The sequence below is a fragment of the Apium graveolens genome, chromosome 1, assembly GCF_009905375.1.
Source record: "Apium graveolens cultivar Ventura chromosome 1, ASM990537v1, whole genome shotgun sequence".
NCBI lineage: Eukaryota > Viridiplantae > Streptophyta > Magnoliopsida > Apiales > Apiaceae > Apium > Apium graveolens.
The window spans coordinates 199,140,505-199,160,994 of record NC_133647.1 but is presented as its reverse complement, the minus strand read 5'-3'; the positions used below and the strand labels follow the sequence as shown (position 1 = coordinate 199,160,994).

Sequence of the window (20,490 nt, the reverse complement as noted above, 5' to 3'; positions counted from 1 at the left end):
AATACATTGTGCAGATGTTGCATTTGCGGCGGTAGCGCTAATTCATACGCCACTTTCCCAACTTGTCGCAATACTTCAAATGGTCCAATGTACCTTGGACTTAGCTTTCCTTTCTTTCCAAATCGAGTTAAACCTTTCCAAGGAGATATCTTCAACAAGACCTTGTCTCCAGTTTTGAATTGCACATCTTTCCGCTCTTGATTCGTGTACTTTGCCTGTCCGTCTTGAGCTGCAATTAATCTCTTTCGTATCATTTCAACTTTTTCCTTCGTTTGCTGCACTAGCTCGGGGCCAATTAACTTGCGCTCACCAACTTTGTCCCAATAAATAGGGGATCTACACTTTCTTCCATACAACGCTTCATAAGGCGGCATGCCAATACTTGCGTGATAACTGTTGTTGTAGGAAAACTCAACTATGGGCAAATGATCGTCCCAATTTCCTTTGAAATCTATTGCGCAGGTTCGCAACATGTCCTCAATTGTCTAAATTGTCCTTTCACTTTGTCCGTCTGTCTGCGGATGATATGTCGTACTCATTTTCAATTTCGTTCCCAAATGATCGTGGAATTGTCGCCAAAATCTCGAATTAAACCTTGGATCTCTATCAGACACGATAGATACAGGAACTCCATGACGCATCACGATTTCATCCAGATACATTTTGACCAGCTTCTCTAATGAAAACCTTTCGTTTATCGGCAAGAAATGTGCTGACTTTGTCAGTCGATCAATTACCACCCAAATCGCATCATGATTAGACTTGGTTTTAGGTAATCCTACCACGAAATCCATTGCGATATGTTCCCATTTCCATTCAGGTATGTCCAGTGGCTGAAGCAGTCCACTTGGCCTTTGATGTTCCGCTTTAACTCTTTGGCACGTGTAACATTTGCTTATCTATTCCGCAATTTCCTTTTTCATGTTTGGCCACCAAAAATTTTCTTTCAAATCCCGGTACATCTTCGTACTTCAAGGGTGAATTGAAAATCTCGAGTTATGCGCTTCTTGCAAAATCTCGTGCTTTAGTTCCACAACATCAGGTATCCAAATACGTGAGTTAACACGGTATATCCCTTTTCCATCCTTTTGAGCTTTAATTTCTTCTCCCGTCAACTTATTCCTTTCGCGATTCATCACTTGCTCTTGACAGCATCTAATCTTTTCCAAAATTTCAGGTTGAAACATCATTGCATAAATGGCTTCACCTCCACATTCTGGAGTCTGCACCACTATTTCCATCTTTTCAAAGTCCTTGATTAATTCTTCTGATGACGTTAACATATTCAACTTTTCCTTTCGACTTAAAGCATCGGCTACCACATTTGCCTTTCCAGGATGATAGTTTATCGCACAATCATAATCTTTGATCAATTTCAACCACCTTCTTTGTCGCATATTCAGTTCTTTCTGAGTAAAGATATACTTTAAGCTCTTATGGTCCGTATAAATCTCGCACTTTTCCCCGTACAAATAATGCCTCCAAATCTTAAGGGCAAACACTATTGCTGCCAATTCCAAATCGTGCGTTGGATACTTTTGCTCGTGCAGTTTGAGTTGCCTTGACGCGTATGCTATCACCTTCCCCTGTTGCATTAACACGCATCCAAGTCCTTTATAGGAAGCATCACTGAATATCACAAATTCACCTTTATCATCTGGTAATACCAACACAGGGGCGGTTACCAATCTCTTCTTTAACTCTTGAAAACTTTCCTCACACTTTTCTGTCCAAACGAACTTCTCATTCTTTCTCGTCAATTTTGTCAATGGAACGGCAATCTTTGAGAAATCTTGCACAAATCTTTTATAGTATCCGGCTAATCCCAGAAAACTTCTGACTTTCGTCGGAGTCTTGGGTCTTTCCCAATTCATTACAGCTTCTATCTTAGCTGGGTCCACTTTAATTCCTTCTTTATTAACTACATGACCAAGAAATTGCACTTCTTTTAGCCAAAATTCACACTTTGAAAACTTTGCATACAGCTTCTCTTTTCGCAGAATTTCCAAGGAAATCCTCAATTGCTCCTTATGATCTTCCTCCGTTTTGGAATAAATAAGTATATCGTCAATAAACACAATCACGAACTTGTCCAAATACTGCTTGAACACTCTGTTCATAAGATCCATAAATGCAGCTGGCGCATTCGTCAAGCCAAATGCCATCACCAAAAACTCATAATGTCCGTATCTTGTTCGGAACGCTGTCTTGGGTATATCTTCCGCTTTGATCTTTAGTTGATGATACCCAGATCTTAAATCAATCTTTGAGAAACACGAAGCTCCTTTCAATTGGTCAAACAAGTTATCGATCCGCGGTAGAGGGTACTTATTCTTGATCGTCAACTTATTCAGTTCACGGTAATCGATACATAATCGCATACTTCCATCCTTCTTCTTTACAAACAACACCGGTGCGCCTCACGGGGATACACTCGGTCGGATTACTCCTTTGTCCAACAATTCTTGCAACTGGGCTGCCAATTCCTTCATTTCAACCGGCGCCATGCGATAGGGAGCTTTCGACACTGGTTCCGTACCAGGAGCCAATTCAATCGTAAACTCGATCTCTCTGTCTGGAGGTAGTCCAGGCAATTCATCAGGAAACACGTCCGGAAAATCTCTTACTACCGAAATATCGTCGATCCTTACAGATTTTTTCTCCACGTCCACGACATGAGCCAAATAAACTTCGCATCCTTGACGCATTAATCTTCTCGCCTCAATAACCGTTAGAAATTTCTTCTCTTGCCTCTTTCCTTTAAATATCACTTCCTCACCATCCTTGGTTTTTAACTTCACTTTCTTACTTTTACACTCTATTTGCGCCTCATGATTTGACAACCAATCCATTCCTAGAATAACCTCAAATTCTCCTAACTTAAAAGGAATTAAGTCAGCAGAAAAATGCCGACCTTCTATAGACACATCACAATCGGGACAAATCTTATTAACAACAACTTTCTCTTGATTTGCTACCTCTATAATCAAATTAGGCTCTAGAGGGTACGCAACACAATTTAACTTATCAAGAATGCTTTCAGAAATAAAAGATCTGGTCGCTCCAGAATCCATCAAAACTTTTACTTCTACTGAGTTTAAGACAAGCATACCTGCTACCACATCCACATCTTGCACCGCATCTTTCATTGACATGTTAAAGGTCCTAGCTCTGGGTTGAGCTGATGGTGCTGGGAGAGACGGCGGTCCAACAATTCTGAGAACATTAGCCTTCTGCACAGGCTCCTTGCAATTCCTAGCCATATGGCCTACCTTACCACACTTGAAACAAGCCAAATCAGGCTTCCTTATTTCATTTGAACATTCCGAAGAATAATGCCCCTTCTGGTTGCACTTAAAACATGTTATATCCAGCTTATTACACCTCCCCGGGTGTTTCTTTCCACAGTTCCTGCATTCTTGCATCTGGGGCCTGCTATCCTTTCCCGGTTGTCCAGCTTTCTGGAAACAGTTCTTCTGAGCTCCATTCCCGGGTCTAAACTTCTGAAACTTTTTGTTCTGACCTCCACCATTCTTTCCAAACTTTCCTCTGAACTTTGAACTTCCTTGCTCTTGCTCAGAGCTTTCAAACTTCCTCTTTCTTCCTTCATTTTCTCTTCGAGCAGCCCTTTCAAACTTTCTCTTTCCAGACTGTGTACATAAGGTTAAATAAACCATTATGTAAATCACATAATTCCTTTAAAATTCACAGAAATTATCATAGAACATATAATCATGCACACAGTCTAGCAATCACACGCATATAGTCACAAAACGACTCAGGTCTGATCATAGAATCTATCCCTCTTTAATCTTTATTCCCTTTTTACGCGTACCGGGTCACGTTCAGCCTGACGGCCCGACGCTCAGCGTTTCGAATACGCTTCTCATTACCTTTGTCAATCAACACGTCTCTTAAGACGAAATACTTCATTCATTTACTTCACATATAATTCACATTTTATATTATTTAATTTCTATTTTAGGACGGGTTCCGTTCTACCTGACGGCCCGAAACCACAGATTGACTTCTAAGCTGACTCTTTAAATTGGAACGTTTTTATCCACGCTCCTTAACTCTAGTATACAGATAAGACAAATAATCACCACTTAATCACATAATCTCATCACATAAAACATACTTTACTTTCTTAATTACGACGCAAAATTCTCGGTCGTTACACCAATACTAATCCCCATACCCCGTAAATCAAGAATCATCAAATTCAATCATAATAAACAGGAAAAACAATACAAAAACAAACTTGTTCAATATTACAATTAGGGTGGGAAAAACTATACAAAAACAAACTTGTTCAATATTACAATTAAGGTTTCAAGAAGCTAAAAAGACATAAAATTGCTAATATATATGCAAGTATTAAATGAATTAAAGAAAAGTGTACAAACCAAAATCACAAACATATCAAACCACAAACTAAATTAAAAACAATACAAACCCTTAAATATGAACTAAAAGTAGACAAAAAAGAAGGCATACCTGAAGAAATATTGAATTAAGTACCAAACTATAAGCTCGATTGAAAAGAAGGCCATAATTACAAGCGCTAAACCCGATGAGAAGAAACCCCAATTTTTTGAACCCTAAAACTCTAATTCGATCCAAGCCCCTAACTACTAGAACCCTAATTTGCTTAAACCCAACTGAGAAGACTCCAATCACTGAACAACTCCAGCTCTGAAACCGACAACATGTTTTGTGTGTGTGTTTGATGAGAGAGAGAGAGAGAGAAATAGCCTTAAGAGAGAGAGACTCTAGATAGAGAGCGAGTTTAGTTTTTAAATTTACTTTTGGATAAAATAATTGAGGGGTTGTTATTTTGTCTTGGGTTGCCGAAATATGTCAAAATTTAGCCGCCTAGTTAGTTTTTACTTTGCCTCCTAAATTTTTACTTCTATGATAACACTTATTTCAATATCAATGCTAACACTTTTTTTATATTACAACAGCAATTTGCTTATGCATGTGGTAACATTGGTTAACCTCTATTGCAATGTAAAAAAATGTTGCCTTTGATCAAATATTAGTGATCTAGGTAACATTTTTGCTTGTAACACCAAAAAAGGTGTTGGTATAGGCTATATATGGTGTATTGAAATAAACATCGATGCTGCAATATTTACAGACATTGAATGCATTGGTCTGGGTAGTGTGGTCTGAAGAGATGATGGCAGGTTCATAATAGGTAGGAGTACGAGATATGATGTGTTGGTTCCACGAAGAGAAACTGAAACATTGTGCCTAAAGGAGACACTGTCATGGTTGAAGGATAAGGGGTTCCAGCGGTGTGTCTTTGAAACTGATTCACAAGTCTTAGCTCGAGCATGCAAGATAGGAGATGGAAGATCGTTTTTTCATACAATTGTGAGAGATTGCATAGAGTTAAATCAACACTTTGATGAAGTGTTTGTGCATTTTACTAGTAGAATAGGGCTGCTCACGAGTTAGCAAAAGTGGCTCGTTCTATGTCAGATTATCATGAATGGCATGCTAATACTCCTCAATTTATTCATCATGTAATATGCTCTGAAACTTTATAAGTAATGAAAATACGATTCCATCAAAAAAAGAGAAATAGCTCATGCTCGTATCTACAATTTTTGAAATAGGCCTTGTGTGGCGTCCTCCAAACCCGGGTCAGAAGTTTGGGGTCCACAACACTTAATCAATATATAAACCTGTATATATATAAAATATTATTTGTAATGACCCTGCTTTACATAACCACGGATCGCAACAGGTTAAAGTATGAAAACAAGCCACCACCTTAACTTTTATTACAACGTACCATATCCCAACTAATTTAATTTACAACTGGTAAAAAAAAATATTCTTCAACCTTGCTATCTCACTACTGCCATAAGCTTTTGCTAGCTCGATCAATCATAATCTGGAATCCTAGCTCAAACATTGAACTGAGAAACCTCGCTATCAACCGTATCCTTCTTAACTGTAGAATACATAAAAAAATTCGCAAGAGTGAGCTAACTAGCTCAGCAAGTCATATTATCAATAACTGAGGTTAAACAATAATAAATGAGGTGATTCAAAAGAATCAAGTTTCCTGTTAAACAGTCAATAGAATTGGATATTCATTTTAAGTTTTTAAAACCAAGGTTAGGCTGCTAATCAGTCACGCACTAACCCCGAGCAAAGCACACAGCACTGCTCTAACTACTGGATCCAAGGCACACATTGGCCTAACTTGACCATCGATATGGTCTGACCACGAATCTGGTCCACACAAAGAAAACTATCCAATTCTAAAGCATTTCAATATGATAAATAATAGAGTTCAATAAAACCAGATCATAATCAATAACCATAAAACATTTGTAAAAGAGCATGGTAAAAATTCATAGTTACCAAAAAGGGTATGTCAAAATACATAAAAGAAGTGGCCTCCAGCCGGTAGGATAATCGAATATTAGATGAATAGTGTTTTTACAAGGTTTTAGTACTTTGATATCGCAAGGTATGGTTGAGTATAAAAGTTTCTGTATGTGTAAACAATTCTGTTCCAGTGTTTGGTATATATGATGGATATATATTTGTGGAGTAGTATCTTATTTGTGTGGTTTAGTATCTGGTAAATCAACAAGAAATGGTTTACAAAGAATAAGGCTTACGGCTCAAAGATCAAATGATGTGGCTCAGGTTCAAGGCTGAAGGATTCAAAATATGTACAGTATAAAACAGAACTATTTTGGGTATTAATAATATGTCACAAGAGAATTTAGAAATATTTGCATTGTATTTTGAGAAAGGTTTAGAAATACTTGCCTTATCATAATCGATTTCAACTTCACTTGTACTTATCTAATGACCCCATTCAACAATCACTCGTCTGTTTCTCTTATGCCTCGCTTCTATCCTCTGATCACTTGCGGTATTTTCTACATGTCAATTCTATTTTCTGATCACCTGCTTCTCTTTCTTACGCCTTGCTTACTTTGCTAGGCATCATAAGTATCTATTAATATTTAACTCATACCATTCTATTCGACATACACTTCTATCTACCCTTCGTTTTACTCAAATCCGATTAACGGATTGAAAGTTACGCTATAAACAAGTAATCACCGAACATATAGACCGACAGTCAACCAACAAGTCACATATAACACATAACACGTTAAATTATCAATGCCATCCCATTTATAAAGAAGTCTCGGGTCATAAACAGGCTTTCGGTTACTTAAAATGATTTTTAAAACATTTTTCGGAATTAAAACGGGTCGTTGGATCAATTTTGGAGTAATAAACAGGGTTCGGTTGGCCAATTCTGGCTCCGAAATAATTTTAGAATAATTATCGAGCCTTGAAAATAATTTAGAATAATATTTTAAAGCTCAAAACTATTTTTCAGAATTTTTAAATCATTTCTAAATAATTAAATCTAATTAAATAAGTAATTAAAATCAATTAATAATTAATTAAATTAATTAATCAATTAATTTTCGAATTAATTGACCAATTAATCAATTAAAAATTAACTGAAATTAATTAACTAATTAATTCAGATTTATTTTTGAATTAAAAATAATTTTCGGAATTAAAATACTAATTTTTAGAATTTTCAGAAATTAAAAATGAATTTTTATAATAAAAATAAATAGGAAATATGATTTTTAAATATTTTTAAAACAGGAATCCAACTTTTGCAAACTCTGGAAAGTTCAGGGACTGAACTTCATCGTTTTCAAAAGTTGGGGTACTAAACTGCAATTTTCCAGCCCTTCGCCGGAAAACAGTCGGGTTCGCCGGAGAACTCAACTCCGGCCTCCTCCCACCACCACAAACTCCAGATTTAATCTATACTTCACAAGGAACACAACCATGCCATCAATTCATTCTAATCATCCCAGAATTAGTCGGAAAATGATCAAGAATCTAGCCGGTTTCCGGCGAGTTCGACGAAAACTTTAAAACCTAACTTCCTCTTTTACAGACCTCGTTAATTCATGAAACTTATACGACTAGATTGCAAATTTCACAGAGAACACAACCCACTATAACACAACATCAATCTATCGCAGAATAAGAAACCCCCAAATTTCAATTAAGAACATTCATACGGGTTCTAAACCCTAATTTTAAAATTCGAAAATCAAACTCAAATTTGAACATGTTATTGAACTCCAAATCAGACGTATGACATATGAAAATCATCAGGAAAACACGCTCTACAACATGCAATCATCAAATCATACAAACAATCATCCGAACAAAAATTCATATTTTTAATAATTTTAATTCGAAAATAAATAAATTTTCAGAAAATAAACCTTTGGTTCTGCAGTGAAACAAAGCTCAGAATCTGATAGAACACTTCAAATCCTTCGTTTTGGTTACTCAAGCTTTGAAAACAGAGATCGGTAACGCCTTCGTTTTGCTGTTTGATTCTTAGAACAGTTTATGTAATTAGGATTTTTCTCTGAAAATTATAGAATTAACTATCTGCAAATGATTTTGATACGAAATAAAATACGGAAAAAGGCTATTTATAATTACGGAAAATTAGTATCCCGTTGGATCATTCCGGATATAAAATGGTACGTTTATTTGTAAAAACTGATCCAAACGGTATCGGTTTTCGAGATAATTATCCAAATCAGTACAATTTGTACTGCGGTCTTGGTCTCAGCGCCTGGTTACACGTATTACGAGGTGATAATTGTGATAGTTTAATAAAAAGCTCCTGTTTCTCGAAAAATACGAGTTTTATTGATTTACCGAAATGAATATTGTATCGAAAATGTTGCGCCGGGACCCGCGCAGGACAAACCGTACGCCGGATCGAAAAAGTCGAAACATGGAATATGCTCGGAATATTACAATTAGGTTAGGAAGGAGTTCTCGGAAAAGTTTCGGGTTCTAAAAACGTAAAAACGGATGACGTCGGTTGGTTCCCGTTTTTATAAAATAGATTTTAAATACTCGGAAAATGATTTTAGAAATTTCAGATGATTCTTATAAATCCATAACCCAACATAAAAATAATTAGGAAGATATGACAATTATCTATATTTTATTTTGGACATATAAAAATTAAAATACTCAATTAATATTATTTTTGAATATCCAAGTACAGATAACATTTAACAATTAACTCACAGAATAGATACTGTACACACATAATAATTGTATAATAGCAAAAATAATTACACAATATATCCCGGATATTACATCCTTCCCCCCTTAAAAGGATTCTGTCCTCAGAATCTCCTAAGAAAACAAATGAGGGTACTTTTCTCTCTATCACTTTCTAACTCCCAGGTTGACTCTTCAACCTTTGGGTTTCTCCACAATACTCTTACTAACTTTACCACTTTATTCCTCAATATTTTCTCTCTATTCTCTAGAATCTCTACCGGATTCTCTACATATGACAAATGTGCCTGAAGCTCTATTGGCTCATAATCTATTACATGCCTGGAGTCTGGATTATATTTCTTAAGCATTGATATGTGAAAAATATTATGAATGTGCTCCATGTGCGGAGGTAACGTTAACTCGAAAGCTATTTTGCCAACGTGCTTTAAGATTTCAAAAGGTCCGACATATCTTAGGCTCGGTTTTTCTTTCTTTCCAAACCTCGTTAATCCCTTCCACGGCGCTACTTTCAGTAGTACTAAGCTTCCTTCTTCGAATTCCATGTCTTTCCTTGATTGATCTGTTTATTTCCTTTGACGGTCTGGTACGGCTATCAATCTCTTCTGGATAACTTCAATAACTTCCTTTGTCTGCTGTATTAATTCAGGTCCAAGTATTTTACGCTCTACTGCTCCGTCTTAATACACTAGAGATCTGTATTTGCGTCCATAAAGAGCTTCTTAGGGTGACATCCCGATACTAGCGTGATAACTGTTGTTGCAAGCAAATTCTATTAGAGGTAAATGCTCGCCCCAATTTCCTTTGAAATCAATAGCACAAATACGTAATAAGTCTTCTATTGTCTGGATTATTCTTTCACTTTGGCCATCCGTCTCTGGGTGATAATCTGTACTCATATTCAATCTTGTTCCTAAACATTCTTGAAAACTCTTCCAAAATCTCGAATTAAATCTTGGATCTCGATCAGATATGATAGACACAAGAATTTCATGACGAACTACAATTTCCTTCAGGCACATATGGATCAACTTATCGAGCAAAAATCTTTCGTTTATAAGCAAAAAATGAGCTGGCTTGGTAAATCTATCCACTATAAGCCAAATAGCATCATGATTAGTTTTTGTGCTTGGTAACCCCAACTATGAAATCCATGGTGATATGCTCCCACTTCCACTCTGGAACTTCCAATGACTGTAACAATCCACTTGATCTCCGATGCTCTACTTTAACTCTGTTGACATATATAACATCTGCTAATTCATTCTGCAATTCCCCACTTCATATCTAACCACCTATAATTTCCTTTAAATCTCTATACATATTGGTACTCCCTGAATGGATTGAATACCTCGAATTATGAGCTGCCTGTAAAATTTCATCCTTCAATTCCATCACTGGTGGAATCCAAGTTCTAGAAGAAAACCTAAGAATACCTTGATCGTCCTTTTTGCGTGCACTATTCTTCCCATACTAAATGATTTATATCCTGATTCATTACCTCTTCCTGACACTTCTTTAACAATTCTGATTGAAAAGTTATACTTATACATTCTTACTCCTTTTTGGATTATGCACTCTGACTTCCAATTCCAACTTCTAGAATTCCATAGATAATTCTTCTCGTACAGTCTCTATGTTCATTCTCTCTCCTTCTTGCTCATCTCTTGCCACTACATTTGCTTTTCCTCGAGAGTTCATACTTCAACTCTTGTGGTCCGTATATATCTCACATCTTTCTCTATACTTAAAATATTTCCCAATCTTTCAAAATGAATATTATTGTTGCTTTTAATCCCCAGTTATGAGTAGGGTACTTCTGCTCATAAGGTTTCGGTTGTCTGGATGCATATGCAATAACTTTATTGTTTTGCGTCAACACACATCCTATTCCCTTACGAGAAGTATCACTATAAACTACCAAATCTCCCTGATGCTTTCAAAGTGATAAAATAGGTGTTGTAACCATTCTTTCATTTAACTCCGCAAAACTTTCTTCACCCTTCTCCATTTCATATAATCTTCTTGCTTTTCCTGGTTAACTTCATCTCGAATATTACAACTTTCAAGAAATCTTGCACAAATTTCCAATAATACCGGCCCATGATAAAACTTCTTACTTTTGTTGGTGCTTCTGGTCTTTCTTTATTCATACTATCTTTAAATTTTCTGCTGAATCCCCTTTTGTCTCCTCCTTACTGACTGTCTATACTAAGAATTATACCTCCTGCCATTAAAGTTTTCACCTGGTAAACTCTTTTTATACCGCTTCTTTCTTCTTTGACTCCTCAGCTATCATTGTATAAGTTGCATGGTTCTTCTTAATTAACACAAGTATATCCTATCCAAATTCTTCCTTCAAAATTCTACTCATCAAATTTAAATATCACTGGTATATCAGTTCATCCCACTAACATTTCTAGAATTTTATAACAACAGTACTGAGTTCTGAAAATTATCTTTGATACGTCTATAAGTTAAATTTTCACTTGGTAATATACCCAGTCTCAAATCAATCTTATAAAAATACCTTGCTTCGTTCATTTAATTAAACAAATCATTGGTTCGAGATAACAGATATCTGCTTTTGAGAGTAACCTTGTTGAGCTTTCGCTAACATATAATCTCACACTTTCATCTTTCTTATTAACACATCGTGCTAGGGCACTTTAAGGGGTATGCTAGGTCCAGTTGCTTTTTCTTCTATTTATCTCCTACATTTCCTCTAGTAACTTCTTTATTTTATCTGGTGCCATTCTGTGCGGGGCTTTGGACACTGGCTTCATTTCAGGTGTCACATCAATCATAAATGCATTTTCTTTATCTAAAGGAAATATTGGTAACTCATCTGGAAACATATCTTGAGACTGTAAAATCTTCAAGTTCGGTTTGCTCCTGACTCTTATTTATAATCGCCATAGCACTTATATTCTGGTCGCTGTAATCTTAAATCGTTCTTAACAAGTTCTTTACTTTCCTTTGTCCTTTAAACTTCTTCATGTTCTCATTTGGCGTCTTCAGAACTATCTTCCATCACGAAGGTCTACCTGGGCATCACACTTGAATAGTTAATCCACTTCTTAGAATAATGTCAAATCCTCTTATCTCAAATGATATCAATTCTTCACAGCTTATTGCCAGAAATATCGATTCCGCCATTGGTACTTACTTATTTAATAACTGCACGTTCTTAACTTGCTATTCCTTTAGTCATAAACTTATTGATTCGACAGGATAATTCATCTTATCAATAAAACCTTGAGAGATATACGATCCAATTGGTCCCACATCTTTCAATACTTTAACACATAAGGTATCCGCAATAATCTTCCACGTCATCACATCCATATTCTAAATAACATATCGCAAATTCTCGTTCTTGGAGATGTATCCCTTATTGAAGTAGATTCCTTTGACTCATAATGCATCCCTGGCTAGGGCCAGTGATTTGCAATTCTCACCATATACCCTTGTTTCCTTTTCATGCATGAGAGGTAGATGAGATTTTGCCCGCTGGGTGTATAATATGTTGACTTTTATTTAAAAAGCTCTCGCAAAGAACAACGGTACAACGAAACAACTAGAAGGATTCACAATTTTAATAAACTTAGAGTTGAAAAGAAAGAAGAAGTAATGATTTGAATATGAATAAGACAACCACATTGGTACTTAAGATGGTCAGTCTTTCATACCGTATGGCATACAGCACATGATTAGGTGGCGTCCCACCCGACTCTTCGTCATTCCGACAAAGTGTCTCATCATAACACTGTTTGTCCCAATCAGAAAACAAAACCCGAGGGGAACAATTAAATTTGAAAGGAATGCAAAATCCTTCTTTTTGATATTATCAGAAAGAATTTATTAAGAAAAGGAGTTCAGACATTTTAGGAATTAAAAAGAAATATACGCTGTAATGTTGAGGACGAGGATGGTACCATTGGTCACCATCCACATTTCACTTGTAATCATCTTTCGAGCTTGCTCAATCATTTCCCAATTGTGTCACATAACAACTTTAGAAGTATGCTAAAATGCCTTCGCAACTAAGCATTATGGTAGATTCTTACTCGTTAAGTCTCGCGTCTATAACGTCGCACCTACACGTATAATACTTTAACAATTTGATCATAATGGCATTCTTATCAGATAACCTTGAGTTTCCTCTTTTTAATTTGGAATAACCGTAAATCATTCAACATAACGATCATTTTATTAATAATATTCTTCCTTTAGAAAAGTCTGGAAATTTTCCCAATCTTCTTCGGTCATGCTCAGGCTTCCGTTTAATCAATGAATTCTTCGAACTCTGATAATTCCAGTAATTGGATGAATAGTTATTCCGTACGCTGGTTCTGTTGTTAATCCTATCAAACAATACTTGCACTCACTTCTTCATAATTGCAGGTTACCTCATTCTCCGAATTAACAATACTGAGTCTGAAACAACATCCTTCCAGATAATTCGGGTCTTTTAACAAATAAGAAACTCAAGTAGTAACTTGACAACCAAGGTTTAAAACTTATTTTATTCAAAAGGCTTTTAGAAATTTTGTGAGGAAAAATCTTTTTCGAAAACTTGTTAAAAAATTTTGAAAATTTTGAAAATCACACCTCCGGTTGTCCTTACTGTATGAGTTGGTTGTTTTCCTTCTTATGACCAGATACCAAGTTAAAGAAATGATCACCCAAAGATCCATTCACTTTCATTTATCTCCTTTCCTTCATTAGGTCTATTACTTTCCGTAATCAATGAAAACTTCCGCTGTCGTTGCACATTATCTTATTCGTAGCTTCACATTAAGGCTCCCATACTGGTAGTACTCCCGTTAACCACTTTGCAATCATTGAGTGGAACAGATTATCCAATAGTCAACAAGTCAGCTAATGTCACATAATCTTGTTAAAATGTTTATCACATCATTACAACACCATTTTCTAATCTCAAGAAATCTTCAGATCCCTAATCTCCTCTAACTCTCTCTTTTCAACACTTTTCTACTTCATTTCACAAGCTAGTCATGAGTGGCCTAATTACTAATAGCTTCTTTTAACCGGATACAGCCATCCTCCAGAACACTTGAATCTTCTTTCTAAACTCCTTCTCACCTTAATTTATATCTCAATACTCACCGTTTACTGCCGCTATCGCGTCCCTTCTCGCAAACGCTGTTGTTTCGTTGGAAAGGTTTTTAAACTAAGGATGTAGAATATGGTATATAATAGACAGAAAAGATACATTCATAGTTGAATGTTCAAAAGAACAAGAATAGCAAATGAAGGTTCTTGAATAGGTAGTCTCATATCGAGAGATGATAGAATAGCGTTGAATAACTTGGAGAGGCGCAACTATCATAACAGAAGGTAATACCGCTAATACTGATGGAAGATCAAGGCGCAAATTGAATCTGGGAGAAGATGACGATCCTTAAACGGAAGGTTCCAAACAATCAGTTGATGCAGGGAAATCAGGATCTGCCATTGCCGTTGCCTGGATATCACGTCGCTAGTCAAGAATCCCGAATCGCAACACGAACCGTGCCAGAGATATACTATACAGTCGCACTCAACCTCACAATGACCTATCTTTCTATTTCCTATTCCTAATCCTAACCCTCTACCCAATCCCGACAATCTAGGCTTGTTTCAGTGACTTATAACCTGTAGCTCTGATACCAACCTGTGGCGCCCTCCAAACCCGGGTCAGAAGTTTGGGGTCCACAACACATAATCAAGATATAAACCTGTATATATAAAATATTATTTATAATGACCCTGCTTTACATAACCACAGACCGCAACAGGTTAAAGTATGAAAACAAGCCACAACCTTAACTTTTATTACAACGTACCAATCCCAACTAATTTAATTTACAACTGATATGAAATTATTCTTACAACCTTACTATCTCAATACTGCATTAAGCTCCAACTAGCTCGATCAATCATAATCTGGAATCCTAGCTCGAACATTGAACTGGGAAACCTCGCTATCAACCGTATCCTTCTTAACTGTAGAATACATAAAAAGGTTCGCAAGAGTGAGCTAACTAGCTCAGCAAGTCATATTATCAATAACTGAGGTTAAATAATAATAAACGAGGCGATTCAAAAGAATCAAGTTTCCTGTTAAACAGTCAATGAAATTGGATATTCATTTTAAGTTTTTAAAACCAAGGTTAGGCTGCTGATCAGTCACGCACTAACCCCGAGCAAAGCACACAACACTGCTCTAACTACTGGATCCAAGGCACACATTGGCCTAACTTGACCATCGATATGGTCTGACCACGAATCTGGTCCACACAAAGAAAACTATCCAATTCTAAAGCATTTCAATATGATAAGCAATAGAGTTCAATAAAATCAGATCATAATCAATAACCATAAAACATTTGTAAAAGAGCATGGTAAAAATTCATAGTTACCAAAAAGGGTATGTCAAAATACATAAAAGAAGTGGCCTCAGCCGGTAGGATAATCGGATATTAGATGAATAGTGTTTTGACAAGGTTTTAGTACTTTGATATCACAAGGTATGGTTGAGTATAAAAGTGTCTGTATGTGTAAACAATTCTGTTCCAGTGTTTGGTATATATATGATGGATATATATTTGTGGAGTAGTATCTTATTTGTGTGGTTTAGTATCTGGTAAATCAACAAGAAATGGTTTACAAAGAATAAGGCTTACGGCTCAAAGATCAAATGCTGTGGCTCGGGTTCAAGGCTGAAGGATTCAAAATGTGTACAGTATAAAACAGAACTATTTTGGGTATTAAACAATATGTCACAAGAGAATTTAGAAATATTTGCATTGTATTTTGAGAAAGGTTTAAAATACTTGCCTTATCATAATCGATTTCAACTTCACTTGTACTTGTCTAATGACCCCATTCAACAATCACTCGTCTGTTTCTCTTATGCCTCGCTTCTATCCTCTGATCACTTGCGATATTTTCTACATGTCAATTCTATTTTCTGATCACCTGCTTCTCTTTCTTACGCCTTGCTTACTCTGCTAGGCATCATAAGTATCTATTAATATTTGAACTCATACCATTCTATTCGACATACAATTCTATCTACCCTTCGTTTTACTCAAATCCGATTAACGGATTGAAAGTTACGCTATAAACAAGTAATCACCGAACATATAGACCTACAGTCAACCTACAAGTCACATATAACACATAACACGTTAAATAATCAATGCCATCCCATTTATAAAGATGTCTCGGGTCATAACAGGCTTTCGGTTACTTAAAATGATTTTAAAACATTTTTCGGAATTAAAACGTGTCGTTGGATCAATTTTGGAGTAATAAACAGGGTTCGATTGGCCAATTCTGGCTCCGAACTAATTTAGAATAATTATCGAGCCTTGAAAATAATTTAGAATATATTTTAAAACTCGAAACTATTTTTCGGAATTTTTAAATCATTTCTAAATAATTAAATCTAATTAAATAAGTAATTAAAATCAATTAATAATTAATTAAATCAATTAATCAATTAATTTTCGAATTAATTGACCAATTAATCAATTAAAAATTAACTGAAATTAATTAACTAATTAATTCATATTTATTTTTGAATTAAAAATAATTTTCGGAATTAAAATACTAATTTTTCGAATTTTCAGAAATTAAAATGAATTTTTATAATAAAAATAAATAGGAAATATGATTTTTAAATATTTTTAAAACATGAATCCAACTTTTGCAAACTCTGGAAAGTTCAGGGACTTAACTTCATCGTTTTCAAAAGTTGGGGTACCAAACTGCAATTTTCCAGCCCTTCGCCGGAAAATAGTCGGGTTCGCCGGAGAACTCAACTCCGGCCTCCTACCACCACCACAAACTCCAGATTTAATCTATACTTCATAAGGAACACAACCATGCCTTCAATTCATTCTAATCATCCCAGAATTAGCCGGAAAATGATCAAGAATCTCGCCGGTTTCCGGCGAGTTCTACGAAAACTTTAAAACCTAACTCCCTCTTTTACAGACCTCGTTGATTCATGAAACTTATACGACTAGATTGCAAATTTCACAGAGAACACAACCCACTATAATACAACATCAATCTATCACAGAATAAGAAACCCCCAAATTTTAATTAAGAACATTCATACGGGTTTATAAACCCTAATTTTAAAATTCGAAAATCAAACTCAAATTTGAACATGTTATTAAACTCCAAATCAGACGTATGACTTATGAAAATCATCAGGAAAACAAGCTCTACAACATGCAATCATCAAATCATACAAACAATCATCCGAACAAAAATTCATATTTTTAATAATTTTAATTCGAAAATAAATAAATTTTCAGAAAATAAACCTTTGGTTCTGCAGTGAAACAAAGCTCAGAATCTGATAGAACACTTCAAATCCTTCGTTTTGGTTACTCAAGCTTTGAAAACAGAGATCGGTAACGCCTTCGTTTTGCTGTTTGATTCTTAGAACAGTTTAGTAATTAGGGTTTTCTCTGAAAATTATAGAATTAACTATCTGCAAATGATTTTGATACGAAATAAAATACGGTAAAAGGCTATTTATAATTACGAAAAATTAGTATCCCGTTGGATCATTCCAGATATAAAACGGTACGTTTATTTATAAAAACTGATCCAAACAGTATCGGTTTTCGTGATAATTATCCAAATCAGTACAATTTGTACTACGGTCTTGGTCTCAGCGCCTGTTTACACGTATACGAGGTGATAATTGTGATAGTTTAATAAAAAGCTCCGTTTCTCGAAAATACGAGTTTTATTGATTTACCGAAACGAATATTGTATCGAAAATGTTGCGCCGGGACCCGCGCAGGACAAACCGTACGCCGGGTCGAAAAAGTCGAAACATGGAATATGCTCGAAATATTACAATTAGGTTAGGAAGGAGTTCTCGGAAAAGTTTCGGGTTCTAAAAACGTAACAACGGATGACGTCGGTTGGTTCCCGTTTTTTATAAAATAGATTTTAAATACTCGGAAAAAGATTTTAGAAATTTCAGATGATTCTTATAAATCCATAAACCAACATAAAAATAATTAGGAAGATATGATAATTATCTATATTTTATTTTGGACATATAAAAATTAAAATACTCAATTAATATTATTTTTGAATATCCAAGTACAGATAACATTTAACAATTAACTCACAGAATAGATACTGTACACACATAATAATTGTATAATAGCAAAAATAATTACACGATATATCCCGGATATTACACATAGCCCGTATGCGGCAAGGGTGATAACCGGGATACGAAGGTGTCGTCCTTCTACTCTTAGAAAAGGTTACTTTTATCGTAGTACGACTGATCATCGTATGCGGTGGCTCCAACGAGGGTCCTATTCTTCCAATTGGAATTGTGATGCAATACCGTAACCCGAGCCTAGGTGCTGGGTTTACTTTTAAGGCATTCGCAGGATAATAAAATCCACTAAAGGATTGTTTTCATAAGAAGGTGTGTATCACCAAGGAAAACTATGTTCGAATAAAACGTAATTATAAGATGTTTTACGTAAGTTTACCATTACAGTCATTTTCATACTGTACATTATTATGTTGGGCATTATAGCTCACACTTGTTTTCTTAAATTGACAAAACACAACAGTGAATCAAGATGCCTACCATGAGAACCACAACCAGGAAATGGGTAGGAAATGGCCAGCTGTACCGTAGGTTGTTTGGTGCTGTACCGCAGGTAGTCCGAATAAGTTGGATTGGTTTTCAGTTGTTTTTAGTTCGGCTTATTTATACGTATGACTTATGTAAGGTAATAAACAAGAAACGTATATTTGGACGATGGACTAGCCTTACTTAAAGGTTACTCTCCGGTAAGACTTAATTACTTTTTGGTTGTAATAATTATCACTTTGTGATTTGATTTACTCTAGTTATGAATGGTTCGTTTCCAAGACAATAACCTGTAAGTGTGTGTGTGTGTGTGTGTGTGTTAAGTGTGGGTTTGTAAGGTGTGAGTATTTATATATTGTGGCGTGAGATATGTGGTTTGTAGTGGTTTAGATGGCGTGGCCTCCGAGATCCCTGACCCCGGATTTTGGGGCGCCACAATACGTTACCTATATATATATATATAATTTTTACACTTATATTTACACAAAACACTAACTCTCTCTCTCTACTACCTAGCTTCTCACCTCAAATATTAGCTCGGAATATGTATTTTGAAATATCTCTTGATAATTATCCCTTAAATAATCTACATCTACATACCATACTATACATTTCTACCTCAAGAAAAATCCTCTCTTTTCACATCAAATTTCCACACTCAAATCAGAAGTTTTATATTATTTTCCTTGCTATTTTATTGATTGTAATCACTTGCAACATCATATATATATATATCATATTTTCTCTCAGCCGACGAGTGGGTCTACATGATCGACGAGCACAAACTGCACACTCGACACATTCAAGCCGACATTCGACACGTCCAGACTGATACTCGATGAAAGTGTTTTCCGCCATGTCTTATTATCATTACATTGAATGTAATCACTTGTAATCATCTTGATATCATTATAAAGGAATTATTTCGGCCGGGTATCGTCCCACTCGTGGTTTTTATCCTTTCACAAGGGTTTTCCGCGTCACCAATTATTCGCGTCCATTTATTTTTTGCATATGTCGATCACTTTTCTTTTTACGCTTTTCCATGATTAAATCTATTAGACTTAACTTTTAACCTACAAATTTTGGTAAAAACAATTGGCGCCGTCGGTGGGAAATTAGCTAAGAGTCTATATGATTTTCAACATGGGTGATGATTCCACACATGAAGGTATGACGACAAATTAAGGTGATAACGTGGATATAAACAGAGACATGGTTTCATTCCTTACAAAGCTTCAATATGACATGAATGTTTTATTCAGAAAAGAAGGCACTCAAGACGAAGCTTGGCTCTATGAAATCATAAAACAAGGTGGATAATATAAAGTGTGGTACGACAACTAGACGTGGACGACATCTACGATGATGAAAAACAACGCCGTATGGAGGAAACTCTTATCATTCTCCTTGAGAACCCTACGAATTGGAGTACGAAAAGAAAATAACATGTCAAAGCCATGGTGCAAATCAGATTTGAAGAAGGCGGACATGAAGATTCTGAAAATTACCATCATTCTAGTAGGAAGTCGACAACACACGACTCGAGAGGCTGTTATCTTTCTTAAGTATGAGTGTGAGGCTACTCTATGAACGAAGAATAAGAGGACGACATCAATTTTATACAAAGACATACATATTTTGATGACATGTCTAGATACCAACATGATCTACACCTAAAGATGGTGTCCGACATC

The 20,490-nt window shown here is 35.6% G+C and overlaps 1 pseudogene; it reads right to left on the bottom strand.

Moving 5' to 3' along the window:
• Window positions 1-20,490, bottom strand: part of LOC141716199 (uncharacterized) — a 40,269-nt pseudogene that overhangs the window by 7,643 nt on the left and 12,136 nt on the right.